Genomic DNA, 14846 nt, shown 5'->3' on the forward strand with positions numbered 1-14846 from the left:
GGCACAGAGGCACAACTAGTGAGTGTGTGTGTGTGTGTGTGTGTGTTTGAAAGAGGAGTAGATAGATTATTATCAAGATCGATGTGCCACCCTACTCCTTGTGTGTCGGGTAGTGTGTGTGTGTGTGTGTGTGTGTGTGTTTGAGAGAGAAGTCAATCGATAGATTAGTATCAAGATCGAGGTGTCACCCTACTCCTTCGGTGTTGGGAAGTGTGGGTGTGTGGGTGGGTGTGGGGGGGCAGTGACACTCACATATCTCTACTCTTATAAAAAAACAGAGTTGGTGATGATGGTGTTCCTGTCATCCTGCAATATAGGCCATCCGATTTATATCCGACGGATAGGAAGGAAACTATGACAATTTTTCAAAAATATACCCACACCCCTCTCCGCATTTGCAAATAAGGCATTCCCTTGTTCATCCTTTTTCAAGATAAACTTCTCATACAAATGCATCTTGATGTTCCGTGCAACGCATGGGCATCTTGCTAGTAGGGAGAAGGAGTTTGTGTGACACATATCTAGCTATATTAAGGGATAGGTAGATAGCATTTGTGCGAGGCATACTTAAAGCCTCACGAAGATAAACAAACGGTGTGTGTGCATGCAAGTGCCGGAAAAAATGAAGCGAGAAACAATGTGCGCGCGCGTGTGTGTGTGTGTGTGTGTGTGTGTGTGAGAGAGAGAGAGAGAGAGAGAGAGAGAGAGAGGGAGGGAGAGAGAGAGAAATCTCAAAACAGGTGCTCTGTTGGAATCCCATTGTATGTATTCATATGGTTCCCGAACTCGAGTTAACCTTAGGCATATGTGTGAGAGACATTATTATACTTTGAGACATTAGTGGTTGTGGGTGGGCGGAATTAAAGGGGTGGGCGTGTTAGACAGAGAGAGTGTGTGTGTTTCAGTGTGAGAGACTTGTAGGACAGGGTAGAAAGACGAATTTAACCCCGATGGAGGGAGAGAAATACACGAAGTGCGCGTGTGTGATTCCGATGCCCACAGGGAAATGAGATATGTATGCGTGTGAGAGAGAGATTGCACAATTCATTCACGTATCACTATCTAGCGATCGTGGACGTGCATCACTTGAACATAAGTCAATATCTACTTCGTATCGTGGCCAAAGGTACAATATCGATTCAACGCTATAAAGATTGGACACTCACATATCACATTTTTTTCTATTTAAATAAACCTTTTCAATTGTGCATGCCAAAGTTACAGTGACGTTTCTTCAAACAACCAATGTAGCTATCATGTACATGCACCATTGTTACTCTTGCATTCAAATTCATTAGTTTTGGATGATTTAAGTTTCTATTTTGAAGTAATATATCTAATATTCATATATGAATTCAATGGGTACGCAATTTATGAAATGGAGGCTATGTAATCATATGAGGTAACACTTTTAAGTAGTGGACTACAATATCCATTTCTTTTTGTGCGCCTCTACACTAACACGTCAATGCATTATGTTTAAAGTAAATAACCAATGTCACTAAATTATCTATTTACATGAGAAATACATAGGATGAGCATTTGATCCCTTTTTTGTGAACGCACCACTACACCCGTATGACTGGCCGTGCCCGTGTGAACGTCCAAGTTATCGGTGCATCATCCCAAGTTATTATCTTTTTTTCTGGGGTGGACTTCACACCGGTTATTAACTGCTAACGCGTGCCCCGTGTACACAGTCTAGCATGACCTTCCCACTACCACGGTCCAAAATTAGTTGAAACTGGATACGAATGATCCCGCGGGCGGCCAAATCTCCCGCGTCCTTCTAAAATTTCTGCCACCTTAGTCTTTAGCATGTGAAATTCCCCTTTTGTCCTTGGTGCACGGAGACCAACAGTACAATACCGCTCTCATCTACATGGTGTCAAGGCGGGGGCCTACACACCCCGGGGGCTTTCCTTAGGGGGGGGCCTCCCACGCACTAGTGGAACCACCATGCTCCGCGCTGGCAGACGACACTGTCGAGGAGCGGCTATGCCTGTACACATAATGAAGTGCCATGCTCCACGCTGGTGATAAACAACTGAGGGCGGCCCCACGGCCGTATCAACCTCAGGGAGCCAAGAGCTCAGTGTCTGGCCTCATCGCAATACCTCCCCTCAGGAGCGTCGCGCGAGGGGGCTGGGCACGGGGACTGCGCCCGGGTCACGCCCGAGCGTACGCCACCCAGCCAGGTCCTACGGACCTTGTCATCACATGTCCCTCCCCGAGCGGATCCAAGGTATGAAGGTCATTTGAACGTCAAGGGAGACTCCTGAGCATCGCGACTCGGGAGCCTAGCTGGTCACGTAGCCGCTCACTCCTTGGTCCCATCCTGGTGATCCGGTCGGGGCTAACGGCGGTTGAGGTATGCGCGGGGCCGGGCTCTGCCGACGTAGAACGATAGATATACCCATACGTTTGCTTCCTATAAGTTGTTTGCGCGTCAAGGGGGACTCCTGAGCATCGCGACTCAGGAGCCTAACTGGTGACGTAGCCCCTCACTCCTTGGTCCCATCCTGGTGATCCGGTCAGGGCCAACGGCGGCTGAGGTATGCGCGGGGCCGGGCTCTACCGACGTAGAACGTAAAGCAAATAGGAAGAAAACTGTAAAATCTCGAAGCAAATATTACAAACCATAATTGTCTTCACAATACCAGATGCGAGTTTAAATGCCTCCACAAGGCATGGTGCACATTGCAGGAACTAAAACAGGAAAGAAGCCGCAAATAAATCATCCTTGGACAATGCCGTCGTTCGCCAGGGGCTCCACCCCCGTGGTGGTGTTGCCTTCACCAGCTCCACCACCCGACGCCGCAAGGTCAACAACACTGCCTGCCTTGGGCGCAGGAGCGAAGGCGCGGAACTTCCCCAACAAGGCCTCCACCTGGCCCTTCACGGCTTCAGTAGCAGCGGCGTAGCGCTCGACGTCCATAGGCTCCAGCAGCTCAGCAAGGTTGGCGTCAGGGTCACGGAGGTGGAGGTGGCTAAAGACACGCGTCAGCACCGCGGAAGAAAGGACGCGAGCTTCTGCCATGGGGACGACGCCACTCACGACTTCCTCAAGCACCTCAACCAAGTATGGAAGTAGCTGGGCGGGCCGTCCTCGTCGGTTGCCAGCGGCTTCTCCAGGCCCTTCTCGTAGAGTGTCTTCAGCGCCACGCGAGACCTCTCCTCGAGGAGTGCAAAGGCCACACGGTCCTCGGCCAGGACCTTCGCCTTGGCGTCCAGCTCAACCTTCTCCGCCCTCACCTTCTGCTCCAGCATTTCCAGTCGGCCGCGCTCGGTGGTCTGCGCCTCCGCGAACCACGTTAGCTCGGCATCGCGGTCCCTGACGGCATCCTCCTGAGCCTTCATCCTCTCCTCCTCTGCCTTGCAGCCACGAGCTTCTTCGGCGTGCTTGTCACACAGATCCTTCAGCTCGGCCTCCAGCGCCTTGCAATGGTCCTGGGCGGCCGTGGCATCCTTCAGCGCCGCCTCGTGAGCGGCTGCAGCCTGGGTGGCGACCTGCTTCTCCTCCTCAGAGGCTGCCACGACCCGTCTCAGCGCCGCTCGGACGGAAGCGTTAGAGTGAAGCCAACCGGAAACTAGCTCCAGGCGCCCGGCTACCAGATGGGAGTCGGTGCCCTGGAGGTCTTCTCGCAGCTGGGCCATCTCGGAAAGGGAGCGTTCCAAGACATCGATGGAGGCTGAAGGACCTAGAACCAGCGGCGCAGCGGAAGGAGAAGGCGGCAGCGTAGCCATAGCTTGGGAGACTGGGGGCTCCTGAGCCTTGGTTACCTCAACAACAGCATCGAGTAACAGCACCTCCGGAGCCAGCAGGGCCGCGGGGGCTGACTCTTCACGAGGATGCTCCTCCAGGCCTCGCGAGGATGACCGGGCAGGGAAGGTGCAAACGCCGTCGCCTCCCCTCCCCACGGGTGAAGGAGCGGCCGCGGAAGATGGGTCAGCCCCAGACGGCGTCACCACGTTCGCCTTCCTCTTGTTCGCCGCAGGCAGTGGCCTAGCCAATCGATGGAGAACATCAAGTACCGGCAGCACAATCAAGAACAACGTGGAGCATGGAAACTTACTGGTCTACCGCAGTGTAGTCCACGTTCCTCTTGCTGACCTTGAAGCCCGAGAGCCTCGTGGCTCGGGGCGCAGCCGGAAGGGCCCCAGGAGCAGGAGAAGGCACAGCAGAAGGGCTGGAAGTGGCTCCAGGCAGTGTCCGGGCAGAAGCAGCCTCTCGGGAGATCGCGGGCGGATCCTCCTCAACTCGGGTAGCTTCGGCCTCGTCGTCATCAGGCAAGGTGCGGAGGATGTCGGCCCTGCGCGAGGGGGAGGTCTCCCCCGTCCCCTCGAGGGTCACCCCGAGTCACGCTCCTCGTCTTCTTTCTCTCCTCCTCGGCGGGAGTCACCCGAAGACACGTCCACCGGCGCCGGCGCCCCCCGGACCACAGGGGGCGCCACTGGCACTAGTCCGCGCCCATCAAAGGTGGTCATAGCAGCCACCACTTGCGCCCTGTTCTCACAGAGGAACAAGAGGGCAGGGGCATTTGGCGGATGCTCCTGGTCGTCCCCGACCAAGAGACGGAGAGTTGCGGCCAGCTCCCCGTCAGTCAAAGCCACCGCACTGAGGCGAAGCTTGTCGTTCGTACCCCCAAGCATCCATAGGGGGCGCGAGTGCGCCTGAAGCAGAGCCACCCGCTGCATCAAGAACTCCCTTAGGAGCGCGGCCCCCATCAGCTTCCCCGCCTTTGCATTTTCCGTCTTCAGGTTGGTGTTCATCTTCTCTAGCACCAACTTCGCCCGATCGTCAGCGAGCTTTGCACGGGACCATCCTTTGCCAGGCTGGGGCATCTCCGTAGACAGCGACAACCGGGGGTGGACACACTTGGCGTCCATCATGACCCACTTGCTCCGAAAGCCGTCGGCCCTCTTCCCGGCCTTCAAGATTGCATTGTCCTTGCCGTACGTGACGAATTTGGCGCACGCCGAGGTGTGGTCGCCATTGGTTCTGAGGAGGAAGAAGTGGGACAGCAGAGCCATGGACGGCTTCACCCCAACATGCGCCTCGCAGTAGTATGTGAAAATCGACAAGAGAAGAATGGAGTTGGGATGGAGATGAAGGGCCGGCAACCTGTAATGGCTGAGGACAGCGTAAAAGAAGTTGGAGGAGGGAGGAACCGGGCCTGCAACAACGGCGTTTGTGAAGAAGGGATAGAAAGTGCTCCCCTGAGCCTCCGGCACGATGGAGCCAGCCCGGAGTTCAGTCTCCCCCTTCTCATTGCCCTCCCCCGCCGTCAGCAGACGCGTGGCAGCGAGATTCTTCTCTGGGACATTGGGCGCATCCAGGGCCGGCTCATACCAGGCCGGCAGCGCATCAACCTTGGCCTTGCGGGGCGCCATTGCTCGCTGAAAGGGATGGAGTGGAGCGGATCTGGAGATTTCGGAAGCAAGGAGCAAGGAAGGGGATCTGGAGCAAGACGAAGGAAGGCAATGAAGGCAAGCCTTGCCTGTGCCTGCCTTTTGTCACACGGGCAGTTGCCGAGGCAGCATGGGGAAGTAGAGACACCCACGTCCAATCAGTAGCCATGCATCGACCAAGGTCGTAGGCTATTGGGGCCCGTGGCGCTCCGCACTTGCCCTTTGGCTTCGCCGCTAAGCCAAGTCCGAGCACGCCTTGGGCCCGCGGGCTACTCTCGGCGTTCTAGGAATGGGGGTCCCCAGACTTGCCTGCCTGCGGCCCGCGGCGTGGCTCCACCAGTGGCCCAGTACGGCCCGTCTTCATCAACCAACGCTCAAGACCCTCGCGAGGGGCCAAGCCTCGCGGGGCGGACGACACAAGACCTCCTCAGGAGCGGCCTCACCAGGCAGGCTCGCCAGGGAGGCGGAGAGATCAAGGCAAGGGGTACCTCACGAGGTCCCTGTGACGTAAGCCATGACGACCAAGGCCAGGCGGGCGCTAGGCGGGCGCCAGCGCGCGCAGCGTCCTCGTTTCCCCTTTGGTCCTAAGGGGGCAAGCGCAGGCGCAGAGTACCGAGGCATTAGGCAAAGGTTTCCATATTGGTGCAATAAGACCAAGACCAGCAGGAAAACAGGAAGCAGGTCATCATGGAGCCCAAGACGGCGTCACCACCAGCGCCTTTAACATGCAAAGACCACCTTTATTTAGGATAGCTTGTACTAGCTATCCCCTTTCGAATTGACTGTTGTTGGGTCCCTTCCCGCTCAATATTTGGGGAGAGGACCAGGGCCTCTATAAATAGGTCTAGACACCATAGTAGAAGGCATCTAATCTCACATGGGGACGGATTCAGATCATCCTCATCCAGGCAAGTTTGCCAAGCACAAGAACACTTCTCCTCAGGAGGCTGTTCTTCCCTTGTACTGTTCATCATCAGCCCAAGAGGCAATCCACCACCACCACACAGGAGTAGGGTATTACACCACAACTGTGGCCCGAACCTGTATAAATCTTGTATCTCTTGTGTTGTGAGTTCATCGTGCTAGCTTAGAGATCGCGTCAAGGCTGAGGGCGTGTTTCGGTAGGGGGAAATCTTCGTGCGCACCCCAGTGTTTGAACCTCAAGGGTTTTGCCAAAACCGATATCCGACAATCACATAGTGTCTGATGCCCTTTGAGGCTATTGTACATGCCTATTTCAAGCAATGTCTTCAACCTGGCATTCTCATCAGCAATAGTAGTGGTATACTCAGTAGAGGGGTTAGTTACCACATCAACAGCTGAAGATATTGCAACACCAGAGGCAGTGGAACATTCAGAAACAGAGATAGCATTATCACGCTCAAGACATTTTAAACATGGTGGCACAAAGTCTTCCTAAGCAGAACTGATCTGTTGAGCGAGTAGTGAATCATTCTCCTTTTGAAGATCTTCATGAGATGCTCTCAGTTTCTCTAGATCTTGCTTCCTTTCAAGATAATCATAGGAAAGCTTCTCATGAGTAGCTGAGAGTGTTTCATGACGACTTTCAAGTTCCTTGTACTTAACACAAAGATTTTTAATGTCTTTGTTTAATGACTGAGTTCGATTCATTTCCTCGTCCAACGGGTCATCGCTTTTGTCTAGCAACTTTCGAATATGTTCGATAGCAGTTTGTTGTTCAGTTGCAATTTTGTCAAGAGTCTTATAGCTAGGTTTGGATTCACACTCAGAGTCATCTTCTCTGGATGTTTGAAAATAAGCATCACATGAGTTTACCTTGGCACCTCGTGCCATGAAGCAGTAGGTCGGAGCAGAGTCGTCCTCATTATCGGCTTCAGCATCGGTGACGTGACCATTGTCTTCAGTCTTGAAGATGGACTAGGCGGCGAATGCCTAAGCTAGATCATGGCTTGCCATGCCTGAATCAGACTCCACCTCCGCCTCCTCAGAAGCAGACTCCTCCTCTAAATCCATCTCTTTGCCAATGAACGCACGAGCCTTGCCAAATGAGCTCTTCTTGTGAGATGATGACTTTGATGAAGACTTTGAGGGTTTCTTATTCTTCTTGTCGTCAGAATCATATTCCTTCCTCTTCTTCTTCTTAGTTTCCTTGTCCCATTGTGGACATTCAGAGATGTAGTGGCCCGACTTCTTGCATTTGTGGCATGTTCTCTTCTTGTGGTCACGAGAGGAAGCCTCATCATTTCTTGAGCTGGATCTTGAAGACTTTCTGAAGTGATTATCTTTGGAGAACTTCTGGAACTTCTTCACGAGCATTGCTAGCTCCTTTCCAATGTCTTCAGGATCCTCAGAACTGCAGTCAAATTCTTCTTCAGATGAGGAAACGGCCTTTGTCTTCAAAGCACGGGTTCGGCCATAGTTGGGGTCATAGATATCTCTCTTCTCAGATAGCTGGAACTCATGTGTGTTGAGCCTCTCAAGTATATCAGATGGATCAAGATCTCTGAAGTCAGGACATTCTTGTATCATTAGGGCCAAGGTGTCAAATGAGCTGTCAAGTGATCTCAGAAGCTTCTTAACAATTTCATGCTTGGTGATCTCAGTGGCGCCAAGAGCGCGAAGCTCAGTAGTGATATCAGTGAGGTGATCGAATGTGAGCTGGACATTTTCATTGTCATTTCTCTTGAAGCAGTTAAAGAGGTTGCAAAGAACATCAATGCTTAAGTATCTCTGAGTTGAGACACCCTCGTTAACCTTGGGTAGCTAGTCCTAGACTAGCTTTGTAGTTTCCAGTGCACTCACATGGCCATACTGTCCTTTGGTCAGATGACCATAGATGATATTCTTGGCGGTTTAGTCCAGTTGTGCGAACCTCTTGACAACAGCAGCAGTGACACCTTTACCGACCTTGGGAATGCCTGTCTTGACGACATACCATAGGTCAATGTCAATGGCTTCAAGATGCATGCGCATCTTATTCTTCTAGTAGGGATAATCAGTGCCATGGAAGACTGGGCACGTAGCGGAGACTTTGATTATCCCTGCAGTCGACATAGCTAAAACTCCAGGTGGTTAAACCGAATCACATCAAACAAGGGAGCACCTTGCTCTGATACTAATTGAAAGTGCTAGTTATCGACTAGAGGAGGTTGAATAGGCGATTTTTATGAAAGTCTTCAAAACATGAGGTCTTTGAAGACAAACTATTAAAATGAACCTATATGATACGCAGCGGAAGATGAACTACACTAGACAAGTCATAGTCAAGTAAGCAGTACAGTGAAAGTATGAAGACTAACAACAGCTAGGTAGTATGGATAAGAATGGAAGACAGTATGAAGCCAAACAGTTAATAGTTGTTACACAGTGAAGTCAATCAGATTAGGCAAGCAAGCAATGACTTCACAAAGATGAACTGAAATGTAAAGGAAGTAGGGGATAGAACCAGTAGCTTGGTGAAGACAAGGGTTTGGTAGACCAGTTCCAGATGTTGTGACAACTATACATCTGGTTAGGAAGGCTAAGACTGAACTCAGAAGACTGTGTCTTCACCTTATTCCCCTTGATCTAAGGACACCCAGTCCTTTCCCAATCACTCTGGTAAGTCTTCAAGGTAGACTTCCAAACCTTCACAGACTCCGTTCATCGGTGATACACAATGACACTTGGACGCTCAGAATGCGACGCCTAACTGGCTGGAGGATGCACAACCCTCAAGTGTAATAAGTCCTCAAGTGTAATAAGTCTTCAGTCATATGTAGCACTCTTTGGCTCTGGGTGTTTGGGATTTGTCCTTGCAAGGATCTCTCTCTCAAAGGCTTCAGAGGTGGGTTTCTCTCAAACAACAAAATTTATGCACTAACTCTGAGCAGCCACCAAATTATGGTGTAGGGGTGGGCTATTTATAGCCAGGAGGCAACCCGACCTGATATGTCTGAAATGACCCTAGGTCACTAAGGAACCGACATGTGTCCAACGGTCGGATTTCAACACACGCGGTATGTTCGCTTGGGCTACAAGCACAACTGACTCATCCAACTCTGGATAATATTTGCTCTCATTATCTTCGCTCGAAGACATAGGATTTTAGTTGAGCATCACTTCAGTCATCTGACTTTGTTCACTTGGACCCCACTTAACAGTTCGGTGGTCCTATGACTCAATAAAGAAGAAAAGGAAACTATGAAACAACTATGTCTTTGCACCCCATGATCTTCAAGTGAATGTCTTCATAGGCCATAATCTTCATCGTGAATGTCTTCACGAACCACCATTGTCTTCAATGTCTTCGTACATTTTTAGGGGTCATCTCTGGTAGGTAAACCGAATCAATGAGGGACTACAACCTGTGTTATCCTGCAATTCTCACAAACATGTTAGTCCCTCAACCAAGTTTGTCATCAATACTCAAAAACCAACTAGGGGTGTCACTAGATGCACTTACAATGCATAACACTTGACGGGTTCTCACACACTTCTCTCATCTCACTTTTGGTAGCGAATAGTACTAGGTTTTTCTTCTTGCTTATCATGGAGGCACTCATTTTCAGCTTGTGGCTCTCACTCCCTTTTGGGTGGCTCACTCTCTCACTATTCTCTCCATGATGTGTGGTTGCTTGCTTGTCGGCGATCACTTGACTTGGCGACATAGGTCATAGAACGTACTCCTTTCCCTTCATCTTGAAGCTATAGTGATTGGTTCGTCCATTGTGAATGACACCTCGATCGAATTGCCATGGTTGTCCAAGAAGGAGATGGCAAATGGACATGCGAACCACGTCGCATTACAGAGTGTCTTCATATGCTCCGATCTTGAAGGAAACTTGGACCATGTGCTCCACTTGAAAAGTGCCGGAGTCGCTAAGCCATTGGACCTTGTAGGGCCGAGGGTGCTTCATCTTGACCAATTGGAGCTTGGATCATAGTTCTTCACTCGTAAAGTTATGGCAACTTCCTCCGTCGATGATGACCTTCACGGACCTCCCGTTGATTCCCGCCTTAGTGTGGAAGATATGGCATCTTTGGTCTTCATCTTGGTGTTGTTGAAGTGTCAATACTTTGGAGACAACGAGAGCGAGGCTTGAATCTTCTTCACAAAATACTTGGTCATCTTCATCCTCATTCACGCGTCGGTGCATGGCCACTTGCTCAAGGGCTTCCATTTCCTCTTCACTCATGGAGTCATAGGTGTCGTCGTCACTGAGGATCATGGTACGCTTGTTGGTACACTTGAAGGACTTGTGGCCTCAACCGCCACAGGTGAAGCACTTGATGGAACTTGTCTTGATGGTCTCATCCGGTGGAGTTGTAGATGATGAAGCTCGCGACTTGAAGTTGCTTGTAGTAGGAGGATAACTTGAGGTTGTCGAAGTTTTCTTGTAACTTGACTTATCGCCATTGCTTGTAGAAGGTTTGTATGATGTAGAAGGTGTTGGACTCATTGAAGTCATAGTTCTTGGAAGAGTACTTGGCGTACTTGAACTCATCTTGCACTTGTCACTCTGCTTTGGTAGCTTGATGCACTAGCTCGATGAGGTTGGAGTAAGGTTGGAAGTCGGTGATCTTCTTGATAGGGTGGTTGAGTCCATTCAAGAAACGTGCCATAGTTTGCTCATCATCTTCCGTGACATTAGCTCGTATCATGGCGACCTCCATTTCCTTGTAGTATTATTCAACGCTCTTTGTTCCTTGCTTTAGGAGTTGTAACTTTGAAGAGGTTGCGGTTGTTGTAGGTTGGCACAAAGCATGCTCTCATGACATGCTTCATTTGATCCCAAGTTGTGATGGGTGGTTCACCTCTTGCCTCGCGGTGCTCAATGAGTTGCTCCCACCAAATGAGGACGTAGTCTTGGAACTCAAGGGATTCCATGGAGATCTTCTTCTCTTCCTCATAGTTGTGCAAATGAAAGATCTTGTCAACCTTCAATGCCCATGAAAGATACTCTTCGCGATCATTGCTTCCGGAGAACTTAGGCATGGTGAACTTAAGCTTGCCGTAGCATTGCTCTTCATTGTGCTGGGGTCGGGGGTGATGACTCCCTTGACATGGAGGATTGTCACCCTCAAGTTTCTCTAGGCATGGAGGATTCCTATTGTCTTGTCGCTCTTGGCGACTTGTGGTTCTGGTTGAGCGTGTGAAGGAGCTTGTGGAACTTGTCGGTGTAATCGTGCTGAATATCATCGTTCTTGTACTTCCTCACGAAGCACTTCTTCTTCTTCTTCTTCACGAACACGTCGGTTACAGGAGGCGACGGCATGATTGGTTGTGAGTAGGGCATGTTGCGCCTCAAGGGCTTGTGCTTCACGTCGTTGTTGTTTTTGATGTCGGGCTTTGGCATCTTGCTCATCTTGGTGTTGGCGTTCTCACTCTTCCTCTTGTTGGTGTTGCCATTGCCTTTCTTGTGATTGCGCAAGGGTAGCTTGATTTTTAAGTTGCCGATTTTCTTGCTCTTCAGGTTCCTCTTGTCGTCGATCATTGTTGTGTAGAGGATTGCGGTTTGTGCTACCTCTTGAGCACTGCGTTGGTTTTCCCTTGAAGAGGAAAGGGTGATGCAACAAAGTAGCGTAAGTATTTCCCTCAGTTTTGAGAACCAAAGTATCAATTCAGTAGGAGGCTCCAAACAAGTCCCTAGTACCTACACAAACAAACAAGAACCTCGCAACCAACGCGATAAAGGGGTTGTCAATCCCTTCACGGTAACTTGCAAAAGTGAGATCTGATAGAGATAATAAGATAAGATAAATATTTTTGGTATTTTTATGATATAAATTGGAAAGTAAAGATGCAAAATAAAGTAGATCGGAAACTTATATGATAAAAGATAGACTCGGGGGCCATAGGTTTCACTAGTGGCTTCTCTCAAGATAGCATAAGTATTACGGTGGGTGAACAAATTACTGTCAAGCAATTGATAGAAAAGTGCATAGTTAGGAGAATATCTAGGCATGATCATGTATATAGGCATCACGTCCGCAACAAGTAGATCGAAACGATTCTGGATCTACTACTATTACTCCACACATCGGCCGCTATCCAGCTTGCATCTAGAGTATTAAGTTCATAAGAACAAAGTAACGCATTAAGAAAGATGACATGATGTAGAGGGATAAACTCAAGCAATATGCTATAAACCCCATCTTTTTATCCTCGATGGCAACAATACAATACGTGCCTTTCTTCCCCTGTTGTCACTGCGAAAGGACATCACAAGATTGAACCCAAAGCTAAGCACTTCTCCCATTGCCAGAAAGATCAATCTAGTAGGCCAAACCAAACTGATAATTCGAAGAGACTTGCAAAGATAACCAATCATAGATAAAAGAATTCAGAGGAGATTCAAATATTTCTCATAGATAAACTTGATCATAAACCCACAATTCATTGGATCTCGACAAACACACCACAAAAAGAGTTACATCGAATAGATCTCCAACAAGATCAAGGAGAACTTTGTATTGAGATTCAAAGAGAGAGAAGAAGCCATCTAGCTAATAATTATGGACCCGAAGGTCTGTGGTAAACTACTCACAACTCATCGAAGAGGCTATGGTGTTGATGTAGAAGCCCTCTATGATTGATTCCCCCTTCGGCGGAGCACCGACGAAGGCTCCAAGATGGGATCTTGCGGATACAGAAGGTTGCGGCGGTGGAAATAGGGTTTCGTGGTGCTCCTGGATGTTTTCAGGGTACGTGGATATATATAGGAGGAAGAAGTAGGTCGGTGGAGCCACGAGGGGCCCAAGAGGGTGGGGGCGCGCCCACCCCCCCTAGGGCACGCCTGGCACCCTCGTGGTCGCCTTGGTTGCTTCTTGACGTCCACTCCAAGTCTCCTCGTTTGCATTTGTTCCAAAAAGATCGTTCCCAAAGGTTTCATCCGGTTTGGACTCCGTTTGATATTCCTTTTCTTCGAAACACTGAAATAGGCAAAAAAAACAGCAATTCGGGTTGAGCCTCCAGTTAGTAGGTTAGTCCCAAAAATGATATAAAAGTGTAAAGTAAAGCCCATAAACATCCAGAACGGGTAATATAATAGCATGGAACAATCAAACATTATAGATACGTTGGAGATGTATCAAGCATCCCCAAGCTTAATTCCTGCTCGTCCTCGAGTAGGTAAATGATAAAAACAAAAATTTTGATGTGGAATGCTACCTAGCATATTTCTCAATGTAATTTTCTTTATTGTGGCATGAATGTTCAGATCCAAATGATTCAAGACAAAAGTTCATATTGACATAAGAAATAGTAATACTTCAAGCATACTAACAAGGTAATCATGTCTTCTCAAAATAACATGGCAAAAGAAAGTGATCCCAACAAAATCATATAGTCTGTCTATGCTCTATCTTCATGACACAAAATATTTAAATCATGCATAACCCCGGTTTTAGCCAAGCAATTGCTTCATACTTTAGTATTTTCAAACTTTTTCAATCTTTCGCAATACATGAGCGTGAGCCATGGACATAGCACTTTATGTGCAATAGAATGGTGGTTGTGGAGAAGACAAAAAGGAGAAGATAGTCTCACATCAACTAGGCGTATCAAGGGGCTATGGAGATTCCCATTAATAGATATCAATGTGAGTGAGTAGGGATTGCCATGCAACGGATGCACTAGAGCTATAAGTGTATGAAAGCTCAAAAAGAAACTAAGTGGGTGTGCATCCAACTTGCTTGCTCACGAAGACCTAGGGCATTTTGAGGAAGCCCATCATTGGAATGTACAAGCCAAGTTGTCACATCCCTAGTCTGGTATGACCTAGACTAGCTGGTCATTTGTGCATCATGTTTAAATTTCATTTAAATTTGAAATGAGGATTGGTGGAACCCTCAGAATCATTTTTGAAAATGACCCAAATAAAAATTTCTCCAAAAGGGTCCAAGAAAATGCTCCTGTTGCCCTCTGAAAATATTGGACAGAGATAAAAATCAAAACAATATTTTTAGGAGCTCATGGACATTTATTTTGGCCATTTGGATTAATTCGATAAATATTTGCATTGGAAATATATTTCTATATATATGAAATATGGTCCAAAAATTATGCCAATTATAAAAGAGCTCTGGAATAATATATCTAGCTCCTGCAAAAATTGGCATAAGGAAATTAAATGATTTAATATATTTATTAAATCAAAACAAATGTCAGAAAAATTAAAAAACAAAAATAAAAGAAGGAGGGGCTTACCTGGGCCTCCCCTCCCCTGCGCAGCCCAGCAGCAGCAGGCCGGCCCAGCCAGGAGGCGGCCCAGCCCGCCTGGCCCCCCTCCTCTGTCGTCTTCCCCCCCGACAGGGGAACGGCGTGTGCCCGACGCTCGCCGGCACGCGCGCGCGCCACCTCCCCCCCTGCTGGCCACCTCCTGCTTCCTTCTCTTGCCCTCGATGCCCCGAACGAAGCCACGCAGCTGCCCCGCACCGCTCTCACTCTCCCTCGCCCTCCTCCTCTCCCC

This window comes from Triticum dicoccoides, chromosome 5B (assembly GCF_002162155.2).
Source record: "Triticum dicoccoides isolate Atlit2015 ecotype Zavitan chromosome 5B, WEW_v2.0, whole genome shotgun sequence".
NCBI classification, from domain to species: Eukaryota; Viridiplantae; Streptophyta; class Magnoliopsida; order Poales; family Poaceae; genus Triticum; species Triticum dicoccoides.